The 25,492-nt window shown below is 43.6% G+C and overlaps 1 pseudogene; it reads left to right on the forward strand.

Moving 5' to 3' along the window:
* The window catches only part of LOC137534247 (zinc finger protein 420-like), a 122,573-nt pseudogene that overhangs the window by 75,498 nt on the left and 21,583 nt on the right, over positions 1 to 25,492 (forward strand).

A 25,492-nucleotide genomic window follows, 5' to 3' on the forward strand; every position in this document is an offset into this window, starting at 1 on the left:
CCAGGATGGGGTGAGTGCTACCTGTACGCCGCTGGTCCGGTGAAGTTGGGCACCTGTCAAGCAATTATCAACGAAAGCAACCCCTCTGAGTGAGCCCCCATGCCGGTGCTCCCACCCTCACTCCAACCACCTTCACTATGTACTTTTTGAGGGGGCACCACTTTTTCCCCTCACTTTTGGGGAATAAAAAGTGCATCTTATGGTTCCAAAAATGCAGTACTTTTGCATATTGCACTTTACTGTGGTTTTATGAATTTAACTTCTAAGGAAAATCTAGTTTGCATGCCCCAAATTATCTGTTGGCCGGTACATGCAATCTATTGGATGTGTGTTTTTTCCTACTGGTTTGGGTCGCCCCGAGCTACTTGGCTGCTCTGTTATAGGAATTTTGAAAGGCTATTTCAGACACAGGAGTCGTTTGGGGAATATTGTGTTACATCTGTGTTCACAATATAAATAATCTCTTGTTTTTTGCACTTAGGGTGGAGAACTGATACATCTAAATGTTGTGGTTAAAGAGGAAGAAGAAGAGACATATGTGTGGAGTGATCAGCAGTCTGTGGAGGAGGGTGACATGATGGGGACAATCAAAGAGGAAGAAGAGACATATGTGAGGAGTGATCATCAGTCTATAGAGGGTGTCATGATGAGGACAATTAAAGGGGAAGAAGAAAAGACATATGTGAGGGGTGATCAGCAGTCTATGGAGGAGGGTGACATGATGAGGACAACTATGGAAGAAATCATTACTACAGGGATGAGCATTGGTGAGTGATAAGTATTAGATATTCAAAAGACTTATCTAACTGACTAACAATTACTATATTTTTTGGCATACAAGACTCACTTTTTCTCCTCCGTGTATGTTCCTCTGCCCCCCCTCCCCCGCGTCTCCTGCTCCCCATGTATGTTCCTCTTCCTCAGCCCCTCTTGTGTCTCCCGCTCCCCCATGGATGTTCCTCTGCCCTCGTGTCTTCCACTCCCCCATGTATGTTCCTCTGCCTCCCATCCCCCCCCCCGCCGGTGTATCCTGCTCGCCCATGGATGTTTCTTTGCCCCCGTGTCTTACACTCCCCCGTGTATGTTACTCTGCCCCCCCATCCCCCGTGTCTCCTGCTCCCCATGTATGTTCCTCTGCCCCCCCCATGTCTCCTGCTCCCCATGTATGTTCCTCTGCCCCCTCGTGTTTCTCCCGCTCTCCTATGGATGTTCCTCTGCTCCCCCCCGTCTCCCGCTCCCCCTTGTATGTTCTTCTGCCCCCGTGTCTCCCACTCCTCCATTTATGTTCCTCTTCCCCCGTGTCTCCCACTCCCCCATTTATGTTCCTCTGCCCCCCATGTCTCCCGCTCCCCATGTATGTTCCTCTGCCCACGTGTCTCCCGCTCTCCATGTATGTTCCTCTGCGAACCCCCCCCCCCCCCCGAGTCTCAGCTCCCCATGTATGTTTCTCTGCCGCCCCGTGACTCCCGCTCCCCCGTGTATGTTTCTCTGCCGCCCCATGACTCCCGCTCCCCCGTGTATGTTTCTCTGCCGCCCCGTGACTCCCGCTCCCCCATGTATGTTCCTTTGCCCACCGTGTCTCCTGCTCCCCATGTATGTTCCTCTGCCCCCCCCCCCCCGGTATCTCCTGCTCCCCGTATCTCCCGCTCCACCGCGTATGTTTCTCTTCTGCCCCGTGCCTCCCGCTCCCCCTTGTATGTTGCCCTGCCCCCCTCGGGTCTCCCGCTCCCCCATGTATGTTCCTCTGGCCCCCCCCCCCCTTGTCTCCTGCTCCCCATGTATGTTCCTCTGCCCCCCTTGTCTCCCACTCCCCCATGTATGTTTCTCTGCCCCATGACTCCCGCTTCCTCATGTATGTTCCTCTGTCTCCCTGTGACTCCTGTCCCCCCATATATGTTGTTTTGCCCCCCTTGGGTCTCCCGCTCTACCAAGTGTCCATGTATGTTTCTTTGCCCCTCCCCCTGTGTTTCTTGCTCCCCCATGTATGTTCCTCTGCCCCCCGTGTCTTGGCTCCCCCATGTATGTTCATCTGCCCTCTCCCTATGTCTGGCTCTTCCACACAGGGGGAGCAGAGGGCAAACAAGGACAAAAGGGGACACACCGTGGACACATGGGGGACAGAAGAACAAAATTCGACACACACAAGCAGGTGCTCGTCAGCCAATCAGGATGCACTGTCATACACCCTTTACCTGCCATACCACATCTAGCAGCCATTAGCATTCAGGTGGGAGGCTTCAGTTGGTTGCAAATCGCAAGATTGCGTCGCTAGCAGGACCGCCCCGTGCAGGCATCCCTCCCACAGGGGTCCCTCCCTAACCGCTCACCTGTCCGCCATGTCCTAGAGCTGAAAAAAAAGTTTAAAAACACACGATTGGTTCGCACGATGGCCAGGGGCCCCGGACCTTTCTCACTGGCCAGGGCCCCAAGGCCAATGCGCGATACCCGGAGGGGAGTGCAGGTGGGCCTGGACCTCTCACACCCAGACTCTGGACCTCTCACATCCAGAAAACCCACCAACACTGCCTCCATACTGAATGCTAAATTCGACACACACAAGCAATAGAACACAGCAATACATGCATGCAGCTACATTTGAGTCGTCAGCAGGTGCTCGTCAGCCAATGTGTGTCGAATTTAGCATTCAGTATGGAGGCAGTGTTGGTGTTGCGTTTTTCAGACAAATACTCCTGAGGAGGGCCAAAACTCTAGGCCAGTAATAGGCAAACTTGGCTCTCCATCTGTTGAGGAACTACAAGTCCCACAATGCATTTGCCTTGATGAATCAAGACTGTGGCGGTCAGACTCCTGCAATGCATTGTGGGACTTGTAGTTCCTCAACAGTTGTAGAGCCAAGTTTGCCTAACACTGCTCTAGGCCCAAACCTGCATGGAATTTATAATTGGCAACTTCATGGATTCAAACCTACTGTCAGCAGTGTACATTGAGAGTGCTTAAAGAATCAGCTGCTCCTTATAAGGACTTTTTAGGTCTCATGAAAAATGAGATGACAGAATCAATTAAGGCTTTAGAGAAGCTCTTTTGAATTCCCTGACTCAGTCAATTGTTAATCAGTCTCCTATTACAATGACTCAGCCCGCAATATCTGTATCTCAACCGGTTAATGTTACTCAGATTCCTGTTACTTCTCTTGGTCAGTCTGATTATGCTGGAACTGCAGAGCCGGCAGCTGCTGCTGTGGTACAAGATGTGAATACTGAACAGTCAGAAGTCCTGATACAAATTCATAAGAAAGCAAAGGCTAAAAGTAATTGGCCTATACTTTCAGATTCAGAACCAGAAGAAGGTTCAGATGGATTATCAGAGGACGAGTCAGAGGGTGAAATTTCGGATGGCGATAAAGAGAAATCATCTAAATTTAAGTTTGCAGCAAGTAAGACTGAAGAATTGCTTAAGGCAATATACAATTCTCTAGGTTTAAATACAGAAACCCCTAAAGAAGTGTCCACACTTGATGCTTAGTATGCAGGAATGGAGGGAGCTCACCTTTTGGTTTTTTCCCATTCATAGTTCTACAAAAGCATTAATTAATAGTCAATGGAGGAATCCAGATAAAAAAAACTTTTCTTGCCAAGAGGTTTTAGAAGATTTCCTTTCTCCGAAGAGGATAGTAAATATTGGGACAAAGTAGACAATGAGTTATCTTTTGAAGATTTGGGTCACCTTAACCTCCCTGGCGGTACTCAGTTTCAATGTCTGCGTCCGCGGAAGGATTTTTGGCTATAAAATGTTGTCTTCAGCTAGCACTTCGCTAGCTAAGTATACCCCCAAGTGCCTCCGGTCCCCTCTGATCCCCCCCGATCGCTGCCGGTAATATTTACCCGTCCACGATCCCACGAGAGCCGCACCTTCTCCAAGCAGCTTCACTCGTCGCTATTGTGACGATTGGACATGACGTCTGACATCATCGACGTCATGCGCAGTACGTATACCGGCGGTGATCAGAGGGGACCGGAGGCACTTCTTGCTAGCTGAAGAATATAAATAACATTTTATAGGCAAAAATCCTCCCAGGGCCACGTGATCCCCCTGCGGCGGCTAGCCCGAACCTAAGTTGGGCTTACCGCCAGGGAAGTTAAAGATCAGTCTGATAAAAAAGCAGAATTTGCATTGAAAAGACTTGGTCATCTATATGTGCAATTTTCAGACCTGCTGCGGTTACTACCTGTGTTGCCTGAGATCTTTATTTATGGAGGCATCAGGGAGAGAGGCTTATTAGAATGGGATCTAGTAAGGAAACAATTTTGAATTAATTTGCGGTCATGTTTAAAGGAGTTATCCGGCAAAAAAAAAAACTGAGTTTCACTTACCTGGGGCTTCTACCAGCCCCATGCAGCCATCCTGTGCTGTCGTAGTCACTCACTGCAGCTCCAGTCCCGCGCCGCCAGCTAGTTTTTGTTTTTGCTGTCCTCGGGATTGGCGGGCCGCATTGCGTACATTTTTACGCATTCCTGCTGATGCAGGAACATCAACACATACATTTTTACGCATTGGCGGTTCAATGCGTAAAAATGTACGCATTGAACCACTAACACGTAAAAATTTATGTGTTGATGTTCCTACATCAGTGGAAATGCATAAAAATGTACGCGATGCGGCCTGCCGACCCCAAGGTCGGCAAAAACAAAACCAGCTGGCGAAGGGGGACCGAAGAAGCAGTGAGTGACTACGAGGGCACAGGATGGCTGCATGGGGCTGGTAGAAGCCTCAGGTAAGTGAAAATCATTTTTTTTTTTTGCCTGATAACTCCTTTAAGTCAGTTAATTATATTATTGATGCTGTGTTGGAAGCCATTAGGCTGACAGCCAGAGCAGCTGGTTTATCTAATGTTGCTAGGTGCAACCTTTGGATCAAGATATGAGAAGGTAGTGCCTGATCTAAAAATAAGGTTTGTACTATTCCATTTACGGGTGAATTACTGTTTGGCCCAGGATTGGAAGAAATTCTGGAGAAAACTTCAAATTAAAAGAAATTGTTTTTTTAAGAAATAAAGAAAGAGGAAAAAAAGACAAGACACTAAGTCAAACCCCCGAACTAGATGTAAACCCTGGTCGTTTAACAAAGAGCAGAATAAACCGAACATCTGGTTCAGAAATTCTGACTCCATTCCTAAGCCACAACAATGATGTTCAAGAGAAAGTGGGAGGTCGACTAGGCTTGTTCTTACCACAATGGAAAATGTTTGCATCAAGCCCATTCATCTTGAATCTCGTTCAGTCAGGTTATCACATTGTGTTTCAACAAAAACCTCCAAAAAGATTTGTGATAACAGGTGTGAGATCATCTCAAGAGCAGCTGGCTCTGGAAGAGATTTTGCAGGACATGATCAGCAGGGATGGAGTAGCTCCAGTTCCGACTTGGGAACCAGGAGCAGGTTTTTACTCCAGAATTTTCTAGTAAAGAAGCCTTTGGGAAAAAATCAGGCTCTCTCTGAATCTGAAGCCTCTGAATCCCTATATAAAGTATCAGAAATTCAAGATGGAGTCAATCTACTCAGTAAAGAACCTATTACTGAAGGACTGTTTCATGTTAACCATAGATATGAAAGACGTCTATCGGCATGTTCCAGTAGAGATGAAATCTCAAGCTTATCTAAGATTTGCAGTCAAGAAAAATGCATAGATTCTTTATTATCAATTCCACTGCCTCCCGTTTGGGATCAAGTCTGCTCTGAGAATCTTTACAAAAGTAATAGCAGAAGTTGCAGCAGCCTTACATGCTCAGGGCATCATGGTAGTTCCGTATCTGGACAACCTTTTAGTCATGGCAGACTCGAAACAGCTTTTATTTCAACATCGGGAAGTAGTGTTATCTCAGCTTCAGAAAGCAGGTTGGATAGTAAGTTAAGAGAAGTCCCAGCTGGAACCAACTCAACTAATTCATTTTCTGGGGTCCTTAATAGACTACAGGGCTCATAAAATGTTTTTGCCGGACATAAAGAGGGACAAAGTTGTTCACAAGATAAATCTCTTTAAGACAGGGGGCTACATCACAATCAGGGATGCAATGAGGTTGTTGGGATTGTTGACGTCAACTGCTCCAGCGGTCGAGTGGGCCCTAAAAAACATGAGAAGATTGCAATCTTGAATTTTTAAAAGTTGGAACAAAACAACCAATACTTTAGATCAAATAATTAAGATATCAGAACTTGTGAAGAGGGATTTACAATGGTGGATTACTCCTCTACCGTTAAGGCAGGGTAGAGCATGGCAATTTCCAGTGGATATGGTTCTTACAACAGAAGCAAGTCTTACGGGCTGGGGAGCATACGTTCTAGATTTCAAAATGCAGAGTCTTTGGCCAGTGCGTTTGAAGGATCAGTAAAATTGGCCCAGATAGGATCTATCCATATCCTGAGAAATTGCCTTGTTCAGTTGAGGACGATCAATTTAACAGTAGTGGAATATATCAATCAACAAGGTGGAACAAAGTCGATTAAACTTTTACACCTGGCACTGGAGATTCTGGATTTGGCGGAAGAGAATCTATTGTCGCTAACTGCAGTACATCTAAAAGGTGCTCAGAACTCTCGGACAGATCTATTAAGCTGAACTCAAATTTCCAATACGGAGTGGACATTGAGTCAGGAGATGTTTCGCGAGTTAATGAAGCTATGGGGGAACCCAATTATAGATCTCTTTAACAGGGAAAACTCGAGATGTCAACAATTCTATTCCCTAAACATCAGGGACAATCCAAAAGCCACGGATGGCTTAGCACAAACATGGGACTTCAATCTAGTGTATGCATTCCCACCCCTGAATCGCATTTCATTAGTTTTGAGAAAACTAGTAAAATCAAAAACAAAGATGATTCTGATAGCACCAGATTGGGCCAAAAGGTCTTGGTACCCGCTGTTGCTGAAATTGAGGATAGGGAGGCCACTACATCTTCCTTTGAGCAGTCAACTAATAACTGTACAGGGCCAGGAAGTTACGGGAATAGCCAGCTGGATAATGGCAGCCTGGCTACTGAAAAATTAGTTCAACGATATGGACTTTCAGACAAAGTGAATAAAACTTTGATTAAGAGTAGTAAGAAAAATATGAGGGCTATTTATTGAAAGTATTGGAAAACTTTTAACTTATGGAAGCAGCAATCTCCGTTTAATTCTACAGTTGTTGAGTTTTTGCGAAGTGGTGTAGACAAGGGTTTAGCATTAAGCACTATACAGGTTAAAATCTCTGCACTTTCAGTTTTTTTTAGGCAAGCAGCTTGCTAAGCATCCTTTGATTGTTAGATTTGTAAAATCGATTGAAAGAAATAGACCTATTCGTGTCAAACCATTTCCAAAGTGGTATTTTTCAATTGTGGTAAAAGCTCTTACGAAAACCCCGTTCAGTTCTTTGGAGTCTATGGACTTGAAATTAATAACTTTGAAGACGGTGTTTTTAGTTTCAATTACGTCCGCTAGAAGAATAAGTGAATTGGAAGTACTTTCTTGTAGAGAATTGTACCAAAAGTTGGTGATATTTTATAGGAAGCAAGAAATAGTACTTCCTTCTTTTTTTTTCCTAATCTATCCAATGAAAAAAAAAATTGAAATGGCATTTGTTAGATGTGAGAAATATGGTGTTGGCATATTTAGACAAAGTTGAATCTATAAGAAAGTCAGAACCTTATTTGTAAATTTCACAGGCAAATTGATGTCAGATAGCCTCAAAGAGAACTATAGCTAATTGGATAAAATTCTGTATATTAGAAGCTTATAAAGTTATGGCGTTGGAACCTCCCAACGATCTTAGAGTGCATTCTACCAGAGTGGCATCCACTACTTGGGCTTGTAGAGCTGTAGCTTTGCCTCTGGAGATCTGCAAAGCAGCAAGCTGGAGAAACCTGGGGACCTTTATGCGCCACTGCAAGTTGGATTGGATGTCTGCTTAAGACCAAGACTTCGGAGGAAAGGTCTTGCAGGAGGTCGACACACCCTAAGGTGGGTGATAAAGGATTTCTTTGTTATCATCTCAAAATGTACCAGTCCTGGAGGGTTACTGGAAATACCAGGCATTAGCAAACCTGATAATGTTAGTTTAGGTTAGGTAACCCTTCGGGACAGGTCAGGTACCCACCCTGTATATTTTGGTAAGTGTTGTGTGTGTGTGTGATGTAAGTTATCTATGATATGGTGTTAGGTAGTTGGACCTGTTCTTTTTTGTTTCTTGGTTACATACTGCCAGACACCTGTTGGTGAATTACATTTATAGAGAGACCTTTGGATGTTTCCTGGGAAGAGTTGACTCTCAAAGTGTACCTGTCCTGGAGGGTTGCCTAAAATAACATTACCAGTTTTGCTGATGCCTGGTTTCCCTGGTTTTTGCCCTCTAAACCTAGGTGCATCTTATATTCCATAATGTCTTATAAAATACGGGTATGTTAAATCACTGATATCCTGTTACCGGTTTTTTTTTTTTGTGTATTTCTCCTTTTGTCCTTTTTGCATAGCCATGCATAGAACTCCTTGACCTTTTATTGCACTTGAGTGCTGGCATGTACTGTATATAAGGATAATGTAACTTTCTTGCAGGCAAATCCCAGTAAAATCAACCATTATGATGCTCCCTAGTGTGGCTGATTCCTTGTAACCATCTGGTGTACAGAATGTGGCTGCAGAATCCCCCTGTTAGTCCTCAGGTGGGAAACTGGAAATGTTAACAAATGATAGTGCAGAATGTTGTAGAATAGGAGGAGCCGTCAACGACACCCAGGAGTGACTAAGTGATAGCTCCGCCCACAATAGTAGTGACCACCATGCACCAACTGCAGCCGATTATTGTGCCAATACCAATGAAGTATCACAGCAGACTACATGGGGATAACACAATCTGCTCACCGGAGCAATGGCAGAAATAAATGTATATGTCAAACTCCAGATCTGCTCCTCAGAGTCCTTAGCATTGCATGATTTGATATCCACGTTTCCCGAAACTTAAAACAAGCCCACATTGTGTAAAACCACCGTTATTGAAGAGATAGAAAGAATTGCACTCACATGCAGTAACTTGTAAAAGCACTTTGTACAATAAACAGTCTGTATTTTGGGACCACATATGGCCAAGTGTCTCAGAACTGTCATTATGAATCCGTCTCCCAGGCCCCACCAGTGCTGATTATCATGATTAGCCAGTGCATCCTGCCATAATCTGGGGAGACGTGGGCTGGAGCTCACCTACATATATGCAAGTATCCTGGTCAGATAGAGCAAATGCGCATATACATCTGCATATGGCAATTTCTTGGAACGAAGGGCTCTGATGCCCCTAAGTTCTCAGTAATCATACATGCAAATCTAGAACATATGTAACTCAATGGACACAGTAATTTTCTGCCCCAGAATAGTACACAGCTTTGGCCCAGTATAGACTGTACACTGTGGAGTGTCATGTGGTGTTGACATGAGTATGTAAGTGGCAGGGGTGTGAGCATTTATCGTAGGCAATCGCCGGGCAACTGTTCCATAACAGTAACTGCCACTACACCCGTTTTCAACATATAGTGGGCTCTCACTACTAGTTCATGTTTTTAAATTGTTTTGAAGAGAACCCGAGGTGGGTTTATGCCATCAATATTAGGACACAGAGACACATTCTGCATACACTGCCCAGCCTCTGTGTCCTTACAGTGTGCCTCCAGCCACCCCCCATGCTCTGCTGTACCCCAATATAAAATCCGCCAGGCTAGATACACAGATTGTCACTAGTCGGCTGTTTACCTTTAGGCTGCCAATCAGCGCCACTTCCCCACCTCCTGTATAGCGCGGCTCCCCGCCTGTGTCCCTTTCCTCCCCGCCTCTGTAAGCATCCTCCAATCGGCTTACAGAGGCAAGGAGGGAAGGTGGAGCCGCGCTACACAGGAGGCGGCGCTGAACGGCAGCCTAAAAGTAAACAGCCAGCTAGCGACAATGTGTGTGTCGCTAGCCTGACGGTTTTTATAATGAGGGACAGCAGAGCCTGGGGGAGAGTGGGGGCACACTATAAGGACACAGAGGCTGGGAATTGTATGCAGAATGTGCCTCTGTGTCCTAATATAGATGGCAGAAACCCACCTTGGGTTCTCGTTAATCAAAATAATTTTGATAGAAGCCTGCAAAGGCATCATTAAAGATTTTCTTTTATACACATTTTGAGTCCCTGCAGTTTTCTATGGTTATGTTCTGATATACATACTTGCAAGGAGGCTCCCTCAAATTGAGGTTGCGCATCACATATATTCATGACAGCTGAGCTCTCCTATTTTGATTTGGTTACAGTAAAAGGTTAAGCCAAAGTTATTGTCATGTGATTGGCTGCCAGTAATGAGTTCAACTTTCTGCAGTTCTCTGTGAGGCTGCTAACTCTGACATGGTAAAAAATTGTATGCTAATTATATGCAAACCTTTGCTGCTGTTACCTCTGGTCCATTTCTAATGTGCATAAACTCAGCATTAACTTGGAATTATCAGCAGCTCACTGACCATCCCTAATGATAATTGTTCCTCCCCTCAGAATTCTGTAACAGGAAGTGATGATGTTTCTCTATTTGCAGCACGGAGTCCCGGCATCAGGAACCTTTCAGAGACTAATCTCTCTGTATCCACAGACTGTGCAACGGATGATGATGTCATTGAACAAGAGTCTCCTGCAGATATCCTGGTTAACCCAAATATTCCCCCAGGCTCCACTAACCTGTCTCATTCCCAGCACAACTTTATAACTCGAGGGAATCATTTCTTTTCTACAAATGGGAAATGTGTTGTACAGAAATCTGACCTTGTCACACGTGAGAGGCCTCACCCTGGTGATAACCCATGTGCTGAGTGTGGGAAATGTTTTGTTCAGAGATCAAGTCTTATCAGACATGAGAGATCTCACACAGGGGAGAAGCCATATGCGTGTGCTGACTGTGGGAAATGTTTTCTTGCAAAATCAAGCCTTGTTGTACATGAGAGACGTCACAATGGTGAGAAGCCCTATTCATGTACTGAGTGTGGAAAAAGTTTTATACAGAAATCCGAGCTTATCATACATGAAAGATCTCACACTGGTGAGAAGCCCTATTCATGTGCTGAGTGTGGGAAATGTTTTAGATCTAAATCTGTTCTCGTTGCACATAAGAGATCTCACACAGGTGAGAAGCCCTATTCATGCACTGAGTGTGGGAAATGTTTTGGACGGAAATCTCATCTCGTCAGACATAAGAAATTTCACACTGGTGAGAAGCCCTATACATGTGCTGAGTGTGGGAAATGTTTTATTACAAAATCAAACCTTGTCGTACATGAGAGATGTCACACTGGAAAGAAGTCCTATTCATGAGCTCTGTGTGGAAACTGTTTTATTCAGAAGTTAAACCTTGTCATACATGGGAGATCCTACACTCTTCAGAAGACCTATTCATGTTCTGAGTGTGGGAATTGTTTTGGGAGAAAATCAGACCTTGTCACACATGAGAGCTCCTGCTGGTGAGAAACCTTAGTCATGTACTGAGTGTGGAAAACGATTTATACAGAAATCAGATCTTGTCACACACGAGAGATGCACAATGCCATAAGAGCAATGAAAGCAATAAACAAATCACAATAATCTGTGCCGCCATGGACAAAAACCTTCAAACAATAGCTTTTAATATAAAGACATTCATTTTGGAAGGAATAAACACTTGATGATTTTATGCAAAATGAATGGTGGTAATTTTATTCAGTGCTAGCAAACCTAAAAACAATTAAAAACCATACAGTTGGTGAGGACAAAGCATATAATGTGGGCAGTGTGTATAATGATGTGTATAAGTCACCGAAAACCATTCTTACTGGTGGTCCTGTGCACACAATGTGAAACCCTGCACACATTATCATTATTAACTAGCTGATGACCCGGTGTTGCCCAGGTATGTATTTGGTTGTTGCTGGCTCTGCCCACTTTTTCTAACCTTGACACAGTAAATGAATGACGACACACACTGTCACTGAATAATCAAGTTTGTGAGCTTTGGGGTCCTTGGCATTTATAATTAAAATTTTCACATTGAAAAGAAACAAATCTGACTGGCTGTTTGTGGCTCCCCCCTCCCCCTTTCTTTGTAAATTTGAACCCCAGTTGCCCAATGACCAACTGTACTAGGTTTGAGGCCACTGCCATCAACAGTGTAAGAATGGCAGCAATTTAAATATTTATCTTGAAAATCAATAGGTGAATTTTGACTGGCTGTTGTAGGCTCCACCCACTTTCAAGAATATGAATCCCAGTAACCAAGTGTGTCAAGTTTGAGAAGCCTGCCATTAACAGTGTAAGAATGGCTGCAGTTTTTGCATTTTCCCATGTAAAAAAAAGTTGGTTGTTGGCTCCGTCCACTTTTTCTAACCTGGACACACAGTCATTCTGTGACCAAGTTAAAAGCTTTGGGGTTCTTGGCATTAATCATTTAAATTTTCCCATTGAAATGAAACAAATCTGATTGGCTGTTTTTGGCTCCGCCTCTTTTTGATTTTGAACTCCAGTGACCCAATGAATGTACCAGGTTAGAGGCCTCTGCATTAAAGTGTAAGAATGGCAGCAACTGAAATACTCCCTTTGAAAATCAATAGGTGAATTTCAATTAGCTGTTGGAGCTCCACCAGGTGGCAGTGTGGATCTGAAGGGTACAGATCTAGATGACCATGCTGGCACTTGTAGTGCAATGCTTTCTTCCTATATATGGGCATGCTGACACTTTTACGACAATGCTTTCTTCCTCTATATGGGCATGCTGGCACTTGTAGTACAATGCTTTCTTCCTATATATGAGCATGCTGCCACTTGTAGTACAATCCTTTCTTCCTCTATATGGGCATGCTGGCACTTGTATTACTATGCTTGTAGTACAATGCTTTCTTCCTCTATATGGGCATGCTGGCACTTGTAGTACTATACTTTCTTCCTCTATATGGGCATGCTGGCACTTGTAGTACTATGCTTGTAGTACAATGCTTTATTCCTCTATATGGGCATGCTGGCACTTGTAGTACTATGCTTTCTTTCTCTATATGAGCATGCTGGCCCTTGTGGTACTATGCTTTATTCCTCTATATGGGCATGCTGGCACTTTTAGTACTATACTTTCTTCCTCTGTATGGGCATGCTGGCACTTGTAGTACTATATTTTCTTCCTCTACAGTGATGTGAAAAACTATTTGCCCCCTTCCTTATTTCTTATTCGTTTGCATGTTTGTCACACTTAAATGTTTCTGCTCATCAAAAACCGTTAACTATTAGTCAAAGATAACATAATTGAACACAAAATGCAGTTTTAAATTATGGTTTTTATTTAGTGAGAAAAAAAACTCCAAACCTACATGGCCCTGTGTGAAAAAGAAATTGCCCCCTGAACCTAATAACTGGTTGGGCCACCCTTAGCAGCAATAACTGCAATCAAGCGTTTGCGATAACTTGCAACAAGTCTTTTACAGAGCTCTGGAGGAATTTGGCACATTCATCTTTGCAGAATTGTTGTAATTCAGCTTTATTTGAGGGTTTTCTAGCATGAACCGCCTTTTTAAGGTCATGCCACAACATCTTAATAGGATTCAGGTCAGGACTTTGACTAGGCCACTCCAAAGTCTTCATTTTGTTTTTCTTCAGCCATGCAGAGGTGGATTTGCTGGTGTGTTTTGGGTCATTGTCCTGCTGCAGCACCCAAGATCGCTTCAGCTTGAGTTGACAAACAGATGGCCGGACATTCTCCTTCAGGATTTTTTGGTAGACAGTAGAATTCATGGTTCCATCTATCACAGAAAGCCTTCCAGGTCCTGAAGCAGCTAAACAACCCCAGACCATCACACTACCACCACCATATTTTACTGTTGGTATGATGTTCTTTTGCTGAAATGCTGTGTTACTTCTACGCCAGATGTAACGGGACACGCACCTTCCAAAAAGTTCAACTTTTGTCTCGTCGGTCCACAAGGTATTTTCCCAAAATTCTTGGCAATCATTGAGATGTTTTTTTAGCAAAATTGGGATGAGCCTTAATGTTCTTTTTGCTTAAAAGTGGTTTGCGCCTTGGATATCTGCCATGCAGGCCATTTTTTTGCCCACTCTCTATCTTATGGCGGAGTCGTGAACACTGACCTTAATGGAGGCAAGTGAGGCCTGCAGTTCTTTAGATGTTGTCCTGGGGTCTTTTGTGGCCTCTCGGATGAGTTTTCTCTGCGCTTTTGGGCTAATTTTGGTCAGCCGGCCATTCCTGGGAAGGTTCATCACTGTTCCATGTTTTCGCCATTTGTGGATAATGGCTCTCACTGTGGTTCGCTGGAGTCCCAAAGCTTTAGAAATGGCTTTATAACCTTTACCAGACTGATAGATCTCAATTACTTTTGTTCTCATTTGTTCCTGAATTTGTTTGGCTCTTGGCACGATGTCTAGCTTTTGAGGTGCTTTTGGTCTACTTCTCTGTGTCAGATAGCTCCTATTTAAGTGATTTCTTGATTGAAACAGGTGTGGCAGTAATCAGGCCTGGGGGTGACTACATAAATTGAACTCAGGTGTGATAAACCACAGTTAAGTTATTTTTTAACAAGGGGGGCAATCACTTTTTCACACAGGGCCATGTAGGTTTGGAGTTTTTTTTCTCACTAAATAATAAAAACCATCATTTAAAACTGCATTTTGTGTTCAATTATGTTATCTTTGACTAATACTTAACGGTTTTTGATGAGCAGAAACATTTAAGTGTGACAAACATGCAAAAGAATAAGAAATCAGGAAGTGGGCAAATAGTTTTTCACACCACTGTATATGAGCATGCTGGCACTTGTAGTACTATATTTTCTTCCTCTATATGAGCATGCTGGCACTTGTAGTACTGTTCTTTCTTCTTCTATATGGGCATGCTGGCACTTGTAGTACTATGCTTTATTCCTCTATATGAACATGCTGCTACTTGTAGTACTATGCGCTCTTCCTCTATATGGGTATGCTGGCAGTTGTAGTACTATCTTCCTCTATCTAGGCATGATGGCACTTGTAGTAGCCAGCCTTTTTTTTCTACACATGCATGCTGGTATTTGTAATATGATGGATTTTGTCTCTTGCAAGGCATGGCAGCACTAGTGCTTCTATAACTAATGGGCAGAGGGGCTTCTTCTACTCACTAAAGTTGGTGTATTTGGTACAAAGCAATGAAGTGATAACAGAGCACAATACAGGTTATTTATAGCGAGCATGCTGGTACTGCCCGCTCTGCACAAAGAGCTACAACTGAAAAAAATCCCACACCCCCTTTTCTAGATCATGATTGAAGACCTCCCTCTCATGAATGTCTGCACACGCTGCTCACCTACCACAGTATGCTCATTTGCTCATGCCTCCCACCTGTCCTGTTTTTGCTGGGACTGTCCCAGGTGGGAAGGCACTGTCCCATGGTTCTTTTTATTGCACAAAAAAAAAAAGAAAAAAGATTTTTATTGGTTTTATCAAACATACAGCTCATAACTTGTACATACCATATACATGTTTATATTAACATCAAAATTAAAGCATATAGGACATCCAAAATAAACATAACTTATCCATATGTTTCAACTTGCCATAACAAAACCATTCAGGTTGACAGGTTGATAACATTACACATCTCATTGCTAATTGTTGAAGCAGATCATCCGTAGGACAGCTGACAATCAGTTGGCTGTGTTGACGTTTTGTGGGATAATAGTGTTCTATAGAATGTCTTTATTCACAACATTAACCCAAATAATAACATGCCACTGTTCTGTGTCTCTTAGACAGCAGAGATGCAGAGTTAGCAGCAGGGTAGGGATCTCAGCTGCATGCCGAGTTGCCTTTAAAGGATACCCGAGGTGACATGATGAGATCGACATGTATGTACAGTGCCTAGAACACAAATAACTATGATGTGTTCCTTTATTTTCTTTCTTTGCCTGAAAGAGTTAAACATCAGGTACATAAGTGGCAGTTCCTGTCTGCGTCAGGACTGAGTCAGACTACGGTGTGACCTTCACTGATAAGAAATTCTAACTATAACACACTATCTTAGCAGAAAATGGCTTCTGAGAGCAGGAAAGACATACAAAAGGGTCAATAGTGCATAGATTTTAGCTCTGGCATACTTCAATGAATGTGTCATTGATCAAAAACAATAAAAAAGTAAAAACTTAAAAGGTAGATTTAAATATAAAACTGTGGAATATATTAAAAAGTCATTTTTGGAAGAAGGAAAATAGATACAATTGTTTATTTTCACCTTGGGTGTCCTTTAATGATATGTGGTTCATATCGGAAAGAAATTGATTTAGGGGTTGCCCGTGGTAACCACTGTTCAGGACCAGCTGCCAAATGATTGCACTTAGCAGCTTGACATTCTCACAGCCGCAGCAGATATCGATGAGGACCATAGATGCCTCAAGCAGTTAAGGATATTTATTGACTTCAATCAGAAATACAAGGTGCATATTGGCAGCATTCTTTGTTACATCAGCAAAGCAAGAATATGAATAACATTGCAGATATTGGCATTACATTGCAATCATAAGTCAGCGCTAGGCAACTGACTAGGTTCAGCCTTAGTTAAGACACCTGCAGCAGAAAACCTACAGCAAAGGTAGGTAAGTTAAGAAAAAAAGAGAGCAAATATACCACGGAAAACATGAGTTTACAGTATGTTATATATCTAAAAACTTCCAAATTATCAAGGGTTACTTCATAATGTCACACTGTGGGTGTGCTTTGGGTGGGTTGTGCCTGTAAATCACACTAGGAGAATGCTATTGGCTACCATGGGCATGTGACTGACAGGACACACTGCGCTGCCATGAAGAGTCCAGACCAAAGTTGGAACTTCTGGTGTATTCTCAATTCCAGGAATCCATTTGTTTTGGAAGCAAGGCGATTTTGTTGTTGTTGTACTTTGGCAGTCCCAGAGCCTGGCTGTCTAAACACTGATGAAGCACAATGGCCTTCCCCAAAGCATGTTGTACCACTAAAAATCCTCAGGATGATATTTCTCTGTCTGTTGGGAGAACTCTGAATATAGACTTTTTGATAAAACGGTGGTTGTCTAAAGTAAATGAGAGATTCTACATTGCAAGAACCTGATCGCATCTTCAATATCAGATACAGCATCATAAGGCGGATTCCGGATTGATTTCAGCATGAGATTGATCGGGAAATGGCCTGCGGTGTATGGGCAGCTGACAGATCTCTCTATCAGATTCGATTGAGAGATTTGTCTCTTGGTCAAATTTGACCCATCATCACTAGATGTATGGCTACCTTTAAACAGAGGCTACAGACCACAAACTATAGTTTTAATACCTGTTATTACTTGTTCTCTGACAGCAAATTTAATTAGAGTTCGTGTATACCTGTAGTTAAGTGCTGACAAATTGCTAATTTGGTTTGTGTGTGTGTGTATGTGTGTGTGTGTCTATCCATTGTCAAATGCTCTCAGGATGAATAGATGTAAGCTTTGATGAGATCCTTTATGCTAGGTCACACAATACAATTTTCTGACAGATTTGCCTGCCAGATTGACTATTTCCAATGTCTGAGCTGAATTTCGATCGATTTTCCGATCAACTTCCTTAGAAGATCGAAATTCAGATCAGACATGTATGATATAGTCGATCTGGCAGGTAAATCTGCCACAAATCTGTATCGTGTGTTCCTAGCAGACTGTAACATGGTGTGAAATTTTGTTGTTATCGGTGCTGCTCAGCAAGATTTTGGATATCCGGGTTACCCAGATAATCCGAACTTTTTCAGCTATCCACCCGGATTCGGATTCCAGATACCTGGGCCTAAATCCGGATAGCTATCTGCGGATAATAGGGCGGATTACCCGGGTATCCGGATCCGAAATACTGTTACTAAGGAAATGACGTCCTGGAGCCAATCAGAGGGCTCCCAGCAGAAGCCCTAGCAACCAATCACAGAGGGGAACCTTGGCCAGCCCCACCTGACCTCAATGAGCCAATCAGAGGGCTCCCAGCCTAAACGCTGGCACCTAATCACAGAAAGGAACACTGGCCAGCCCCCCTGTATAATAAGGAGGGCTGCCATGATGAGACAGATCGTCCTAGCTTGCTGAATCCTCACTGAGAGACATACTCCAGTGCTGGTGGCCTAGCAAGGGCTGCCTGTACACAGTTAGAAACCTAAAGCTGTTCAGGGAATAACGCCTTCACTATCTCTACACTTGTTAAATTGTTAATTAGCTTTATTGATGTCATAGTGTGCCAGTCAGAGTGTGTGCTCTAGTGCTGGCCTAGTAGCAAGAGCTGTACACATACACAGTGATAAGCTGTTCAGTGATTAACTCCTTCACTATCACTACACTATTGTTAAATCGTTAATTAGCTTGATGTCATTGTGTGACAGACAGTCAGTGTGTGCTCAGGGCTGCTGCAGCTGCTATGTGTCTGCCTGCTGACCAGCTATTAGCCTTAGCTAGCTACAGTACAGGTTAGGTTAGGGATTAGGGAATAGCATTACTGTGTAATTGTGTAGTTAGTACTGTAGTACTACAGTCAGTGCTAGTAGTTGTTAGAGTAGTAGAACTACTGTGTTAGCTTACTACAGAACTGCTGTGCTGTGAGCAGTGGCAGTGTGACAGTTAGTGTGCACTAGTGTCTTCTCCTCTGCTGTCTGACTGTCACTCGGCACGTGTCACGTGGCACTTGTCACGTGCCACGCGGCAAGTGCCTCGTGACACATGCCAAGTGACACGTCCGGCATGCTCCTGGCAGACGTTACACCTGCTGCTGCTGCATTGCCCTGCTCCTGTGCTGCTCACACCACCGGGGTGCCACAGGCCACTGCTGCTGTGCTGATACCACCTATATTTAACCCAAAGCACAATTGCGTAATTTTTTGGTGGTGTCTTTGCTGAAAACTGTCATGTCCCAGTTGTGCAGTTGGACTTTGGACACAATGTGGGCTGCACGATCGCTGTCTGGAACCTAGGCCTGATGTTAACTGACAGACATTTTCTTTGGGGGGGGGGGATTTTAAGTCCCCACATCATCAATTAGTGTTCCCCTTTAAAAAATAATGATGCTACATGCCTCATATACCCTAAAAAACGTTTTTAAAGCAATTTAAAGGCCACTTCCGGTTTTTCTATCCAGATATCCGAATCCGGACGGATATCCCGGATACTGGGTCCGGATATCCGATTCGGATTCGGTTTGGAAAATTTTGAACTCTATCTGTCCCGGATTGGATATCTGGGTATCCGGATCCAACCCGGATTTTGAAAAAGGGGTATCCGAGCAGCACTGGTTGTTATGTATTCAGATTCTCTCCATGACTAAGACTGGACCACACACAACCTGCTTATTGGTGTGAAAAGTTTCCCAAATGTGTGTGGGGAATGTGCCGACTAATTATGTCTCTTTTAGGTTTCAAAATCTCTTTATTTTAAGCATATAGTAAAAGGTTTTACAAATTAAGTCTACAAACATATTATAGCAAACCTAAGGTAAACCTAAAGAGCCAGTGGATCTGGTAAGACCTACCGGGTCAAATAATGGTACATATATCGATACAGCATTACAAGCATTGTAGTGAACAGATTCATAAGGATTACTCATAGACCAGACAGTGTGATTACATTCAACGCAGAAGTATAGATGGAAGAAGTAGCATAGCATCCAGCCAAGTTGTCAGCATTACAAGAAATCTGCAATAACTGCGTTTGACCCACATAGAGGTGCAGGTAGAAGGAGTGAAATATATATATATATATATATAGGAAATAGTAGTGTAAGACTCCTGATCTATAGTGTAGCATCACAAGAACTCCAAAATGATATCCAAGGCTCCCAGGTTTTTTCAAAAACCTCTATCTTGTCAGCAATTCTTGCATTAATGCGCTCAGATATCATTGTTGAGTCAATATTTTCAAGAACCTTTTGAAAAAGATAAACATTTAGACCGCCAGGAAGCTGCTATATGTACTTTGGTGGCATTAGCAACATGTTGCGTGAGCCTATGTTCAGCGTGTTTGACCGATTCTGGCTTATAACCCATTAAAAGGGTTCAGGCATGTTTAAGGATGGCCTTCTTAAAGATTCTGGTGAGTAGAGTATTCATTTTAGACCACAATCTGGAGGCCTTGGGACGAGACCAGAATATATGATATACCATCAGCTTGACAGCCTCGAAAACATAACTTGGTGAGGGAAAGATCCATTTGGTGAAGTCTTGTAGGAGTGTAGTGGGTCCTATGGAGTATTCTGAGGGATACTTCTATATGTGTACTATACAAACTACCTTTAGCTAAGGTTGTAAAGGATTCAACCTAGTCTTCCATAGTTAAAGCGGAATATAACCCTGCATTTCAACTTTGCTCTAAAACATTATTTACAGCATATTATATGCAAAAAGCATTTTTTTTTTACTAGACCAGCATTGGAAGGGTTAAACACAGAGGTTTTAAGTTCCGTGCAGACATTCAGATGGTTACATTCTATTTAGTTAGTGTGTAACTGTTTATCAATAGATACATCTCTTTGGCTGTCCTCCAAGCTCCTTCTCAGTGAGAGAGATGAGTCATAATAAACACATATTTGTAAACAAAAAGTATCTAACTCAAGTTCGGATTCGGTTGCAGAAATCTCTAGGGACTTTAAAGCCCTGTGTAACCCTTCCAATGCTGGTCTAGTAAAAAAAAAAATGCTGGTTGCATATAATATACTGTAAATAATGTTTTAGAGCAAAGTTGAAATGCAGGGTTATATTCCGCTTTAAGCTAAAATCAAGATCTTGTTCCCATTTAATCAAAAAGGGAGGCTTATCATCTTCTGGGGGTTGATTTTGTAGGGCTTAGAGTAGGGATACTAGACCTTTCTCAAATGGGTCGTTAGACCAGGTTACTTCAAAGTGTGTGATAGGGTTATCATATGCATTACTGGGGAATTTACGTAAATAGTGTAGTATTTGACAAAGGTGAAACATCTCTGAGGGTGGTATACTATATTTGGAAATCAGCTGCTGTCCTGTAGGGACTCTACCATCGATAATGAAATCTCTAAGTGTGAGCAAACCTTTTCTAGACCACCATGTAAAGGACCGAGGGTCCAGACCACTGGGAAAATCAGGGTTGTGTAGGATGTGCAAAGCTGAGGGAATTTGTGATTGTAACTTGTAAAGGAAGCGATTTTTATTCCTTATCGATAGGGTATGATAAGTCAAAGGTGAAATACTCCGTATTTTTTTACGTCCTTCACTAGAAGCTCATAAAGATCCCTTCCAGGAGTAAGGGTATAGTAGCGTGTCTTCAATCTCTACCCACATCGTTCTCCCGGTTTCAGCAAAAACAAGTGGAATTTGGGCCAGTTGAGATGCTATATAATATTTATTTAGATTGGGAACTGAGAGTCCTGAAGTTTTGTGCCAGTACATACAAGCTTTCAGAATGCGTGGTCTCTTATGTGCCCATATGAATGAAAAGATCTGTTTTTGGAGTAGTAAATGTATCTTTTTTTAAATGATGGGGATAGGGAGAACTCTGAAAAAGTATGTGAGCTTTGGTAAACGAGTCATCCTGCTATGTTGCTATGCGCCCTGTCCATGATAGGTTAAAAGTGTGCCAAGTTTGAAGTTCTCTTAATAAATCTGGTATAACCCTGGCATAATTCCATTTGTAAAGGTCTGACATTATGGGATAGTATTTTAAGGACCATATAAGAGGTGAAATAGGTATGCTAAGATACAGAATGGTCCATATGCGGTTGGACGATATGTGGTTGGGAGCGACTGCATCACTATGTTTGTTTCTGATCTAATAGGGTTGTTCACTAAGTAAACAGCTCGTACAAGAACGAGCTGAGTCAGTCTGTCCAAAGAGACAGAATTAGAAGTCAAGAGGGGATCTGGTCCCCTGTCACACTTCTGATTGAGGAACAGCATTGCCATACGTACCAGAGAAATAGGGAAGCAATTAAAGCTAAACATTGAACGGAGGCAGAATATAAAAAGATATACTATAACCATATTCATAACTTTAACATTGCTAACAGTGGTATCAAATCTTTCTGCAGTCATGTCTGCATATCGGCTACATCCCCCACGCAGAGATATATCAGATGGACCTGAGGGAAAAAGAGCACCCTTTAGTGCCCTAGAGGCGAGGGAGGGAGGGCCAAGGTGGCAGGGGGGGAGAGAGGGGGTGACAGATCCCACCCATCAGGTGAGACCCGTCCCTACCCTCCCACCCCCCAGCCAGGCCCCCCCCTGAGCCCGACCCCACTGGGGGGGGGGGGCTCTCCCCCCAAGCCATTGACAACATACTTAAATCACTTATACTATAGTCAGTGAAGACCATATCAACACTCTACCCTTGCTAGCCCCGGGGCTCCCTCCCCTTTCAAAAAGGACGAGGGAGTGGAAAGGGGAGGGGTGCCCGAAGGAAGAGGGTGAGGAGAGAGCAGGGGGAGGACACACCCTGCCCTGAGCGTGAGGCCCCCCAGCCGCATGGCCCCCCGCCTCCCCGCCCAGCCCCATGGCATCAGACCGTATTGTTATATGGATCATCATAGCTTCAAAAAAGCATATCGTGGAATCATTTTGTTCACAGACACTTCACCAATAAACTGAAAGCACTAAATATGTGCCTCCATATCTATTGCAGTGTAAAGGGCATTGACAGTGTAGCCTATGTCAGTGTTCAAGTCCTCCCATTTGAGGGTGCGTCACGGAGATCTGTATGAGTTAGTGGTTCAAGATATGCCAGTACTGTGGGAGCAGGCATGGGAACCCAGGGGTCCTATTATAGCATACAGATAGCCATGTAGTTCAACATAAAAGGGTATACAAGATGATCCAGACATAGAGTAGGTAGTGCATGCTTGTGAGCATAGCTGGATTCCAATCAAAAGGCCAGAAATGTATATTAAACGGAGTGCAAAGGTAGGCCAGCAACATCATCAAAACAGCATGACCTTTCGACTTAGTAAGGCACATTGGGGCTCAGGGGGGCTGCTTGTAAAAAAGTCAAAGGAAAATATAGATGGAGCGAACAAGTGTCAATAAAAGTACAGTCAAAGGGTAGCTTACATAGGTTATGATCTCGGAGATCGGCGCGCCACCTCAGACCACTCTCTTTGCGGTCTCTGACTGCGCTGTGGGAGGGGAACAAGCGCTGTGTCAGCCTGCAACTGTCTCGATAGCTATATTGGCGGCTTCTAGTATAGCTTTCCCGCCATCGAGAGATCGCACTGTGTGGGCTTGATTGGCTAAAGTAAAGTTCAGAGAGAAAGGGAATCCCCATCGGTAGCGAACTTTTTTCCCGAATAAGAGACGAGGTGATTGGTCTCAGCTGCCTTCTCCTCTGGAAGGTTGTAGGTGATAGATCCCCGTAGATATGAACTGTTGCAGGAAGTCCTGAGAGACTAGTAAGATCCCTTGCTGCTGTCATGATTTGGTCTTTGATCTCACAATAGTGCAACTTCAGTATAACATCTTTAGGTGGAGGCTTAGAGAGGCGCCCCAAATGCGGTTGTTAGACCACAACAGCACTTTATTTGGCCTGAGGAAGTGGGCTTGGTCACACGAAATGCGTTGCCTGTGCTAAATCTCCAATTAAACTTCCTTATCAAAGTGAGTTGTCGTCTGTGAGGTAAGCCACCTCATTTTTGTTATTTTATTGATTTTAGAGTATTTTATAAAATTGGGCGCCTCTTTACCACTTCTGTGCCATATCCCCCCCACTTGCCTGGGTGGGGAACCTTACGCACCTGAACCAAGGTGGGATCCTACCACCTGTGGTAATCAAGGTATGCAGGATCTTTTTGCTAAGAGAGCGACCAGACCCAGGACTGCTGGTATACCTGAGTGGAGTCAGGTTTAATCACTCCACTTGCTTGAAGCAGTCGGTTGCCCCGTGTGCAACCCACCTTTGTGAGTACCCCTTTTTCAGAAGTTTTCTTTTGAACACCTATTTATTGAGACATACTGCACCACTTGGGCTCCCGTTGTCTTTGTGTTTTTTCCCCTCCAGTACTGTATAATCTTCAGGTATGTTCGGGGTCTTACGTTTACCCAGGGCTCTGTGGATCCTATCTATTCGAAACATTTCCTCATTTGTTTGTGGCTGGAGCGAAGAGAAAAAATTAATAGCAACTTCTCTCAAGGCTGTAAATGACTCGGACAATCCACGGATCCTTAGATTTGATCGCCGGGCGCGGTTTTCAGAATCCTCCAGTCTGGATTCCGCTAAGTCAGCTCTAGCTTCCAGGGCTTTTATTAGCTTCTTGTCCTCATTGACTTTGTCAACTAGTGAGTCCAATCAAGATTCAAGAAACCCCACCCCTTGGCCTATCTCAGTTATTTGGGCCATTATATTCTTGACTGCTAGCATGAGCTCCAATTGGAGCATTTTTTTAATGTCAGCCAAAAGTTCTTGTTTGTCCCAGGGACATTGTTGTTGGTTACCTTGGGAGGAGGCCCGGGGTGGGCTGTCAGTCTGGATTTGCTTGGACTTCTTAGCTGGGTGAGCCGAAGCGTGCTCCTGGACCGCATCCGCCATCTTGGATGAGCTGCGTAGTTCAGGCGGGGTGGAGAATACGTTTGGCGAAGTCCGCTGTGGCTGATTTGTCTGCTTTGAGTTTCGGGATCCCTTCCCGGGCATATCATACGTGACACAGGATGGGTGGAGCAAGTTCTGCCTCTTTAGTCATAGATTTTATGCCCCCTTTTCTCCGGCCAAGAACGGAGCTCACTGAGCGCACGTCATTCCTAGTGAGCGCAAAAAAGTGAAGATGACCAGCACTTGCCAATTCTTAAAAAGCAGGGTATTTATTCACAAAAAAAGTGAACAAAAAATAGCCATGACATCTGGACTCCCAGAATGTAACTATAGCTCTTGAGAGTAGATATAGCTCTTAGCATGCTTTCACTTGACAAAGAGCGGTTTATCCGTTCGAAACGGCGACAGTCCGTTGTGATTGGAATTGGGCTGCAATGGAGGCGTAACCTACTCTGGAGGAAGTCCTCATGCTACTATTTGCAGCTAAGAGCTATATCTACTCTCAAGAGCTATAGTTACATTCTGGGAGTCCAGATGTCATGGCTATTTTTTGTTCACTTTTTTTGTGAATAAATACCCTGCTTTTTAAGAATTGGCAAGTGCTGGTCATCTTCACTTTTTTGTTTGCATTAAGTCTGTATCAGCCATACAGGCTAGACCTGGCACAGCCGTTGAAGCAAGATAGGTGTGCTGTCCAAGAAGTACAAAAATTCCTAGTGAGCGCCACACATGCGTCCCTAATTATGTCTCTTTTAGGGGGAAATACTTCCTAATATTTTCTGTGTAGGGGAAACACTGCATTCTCCTCCCCATTCATTCTGTTGACTCTGACTCTTTATGACCATTTGTACTTCTGCACGCCAGCTGTCTTTCTTTCAGCTGTTGCTTAGGCATGTTCATAACTTTACATATGATGTCTATCCACCTTAGCCTCTGTCGTCCACTTCTTTTTTTGCCTTCAATTTTTCCAAAC

The sequence above is a fragment of the Hyperolius riggenbachi genome, chromosome 10, assembly GCF_040937935.1.
Source record: "Hyperolius riggenbachi isolate aHypRig1 chromosome 10, aHypRig1.pri, whole genome shotgun sequence".
Classification (NCBI taxonomy): Eukaryota; Metazoa; Chordata; class Amphibia; order Anura; family Hyperoliidae; genus Hyperolius; species Hyperolius riggenbachi.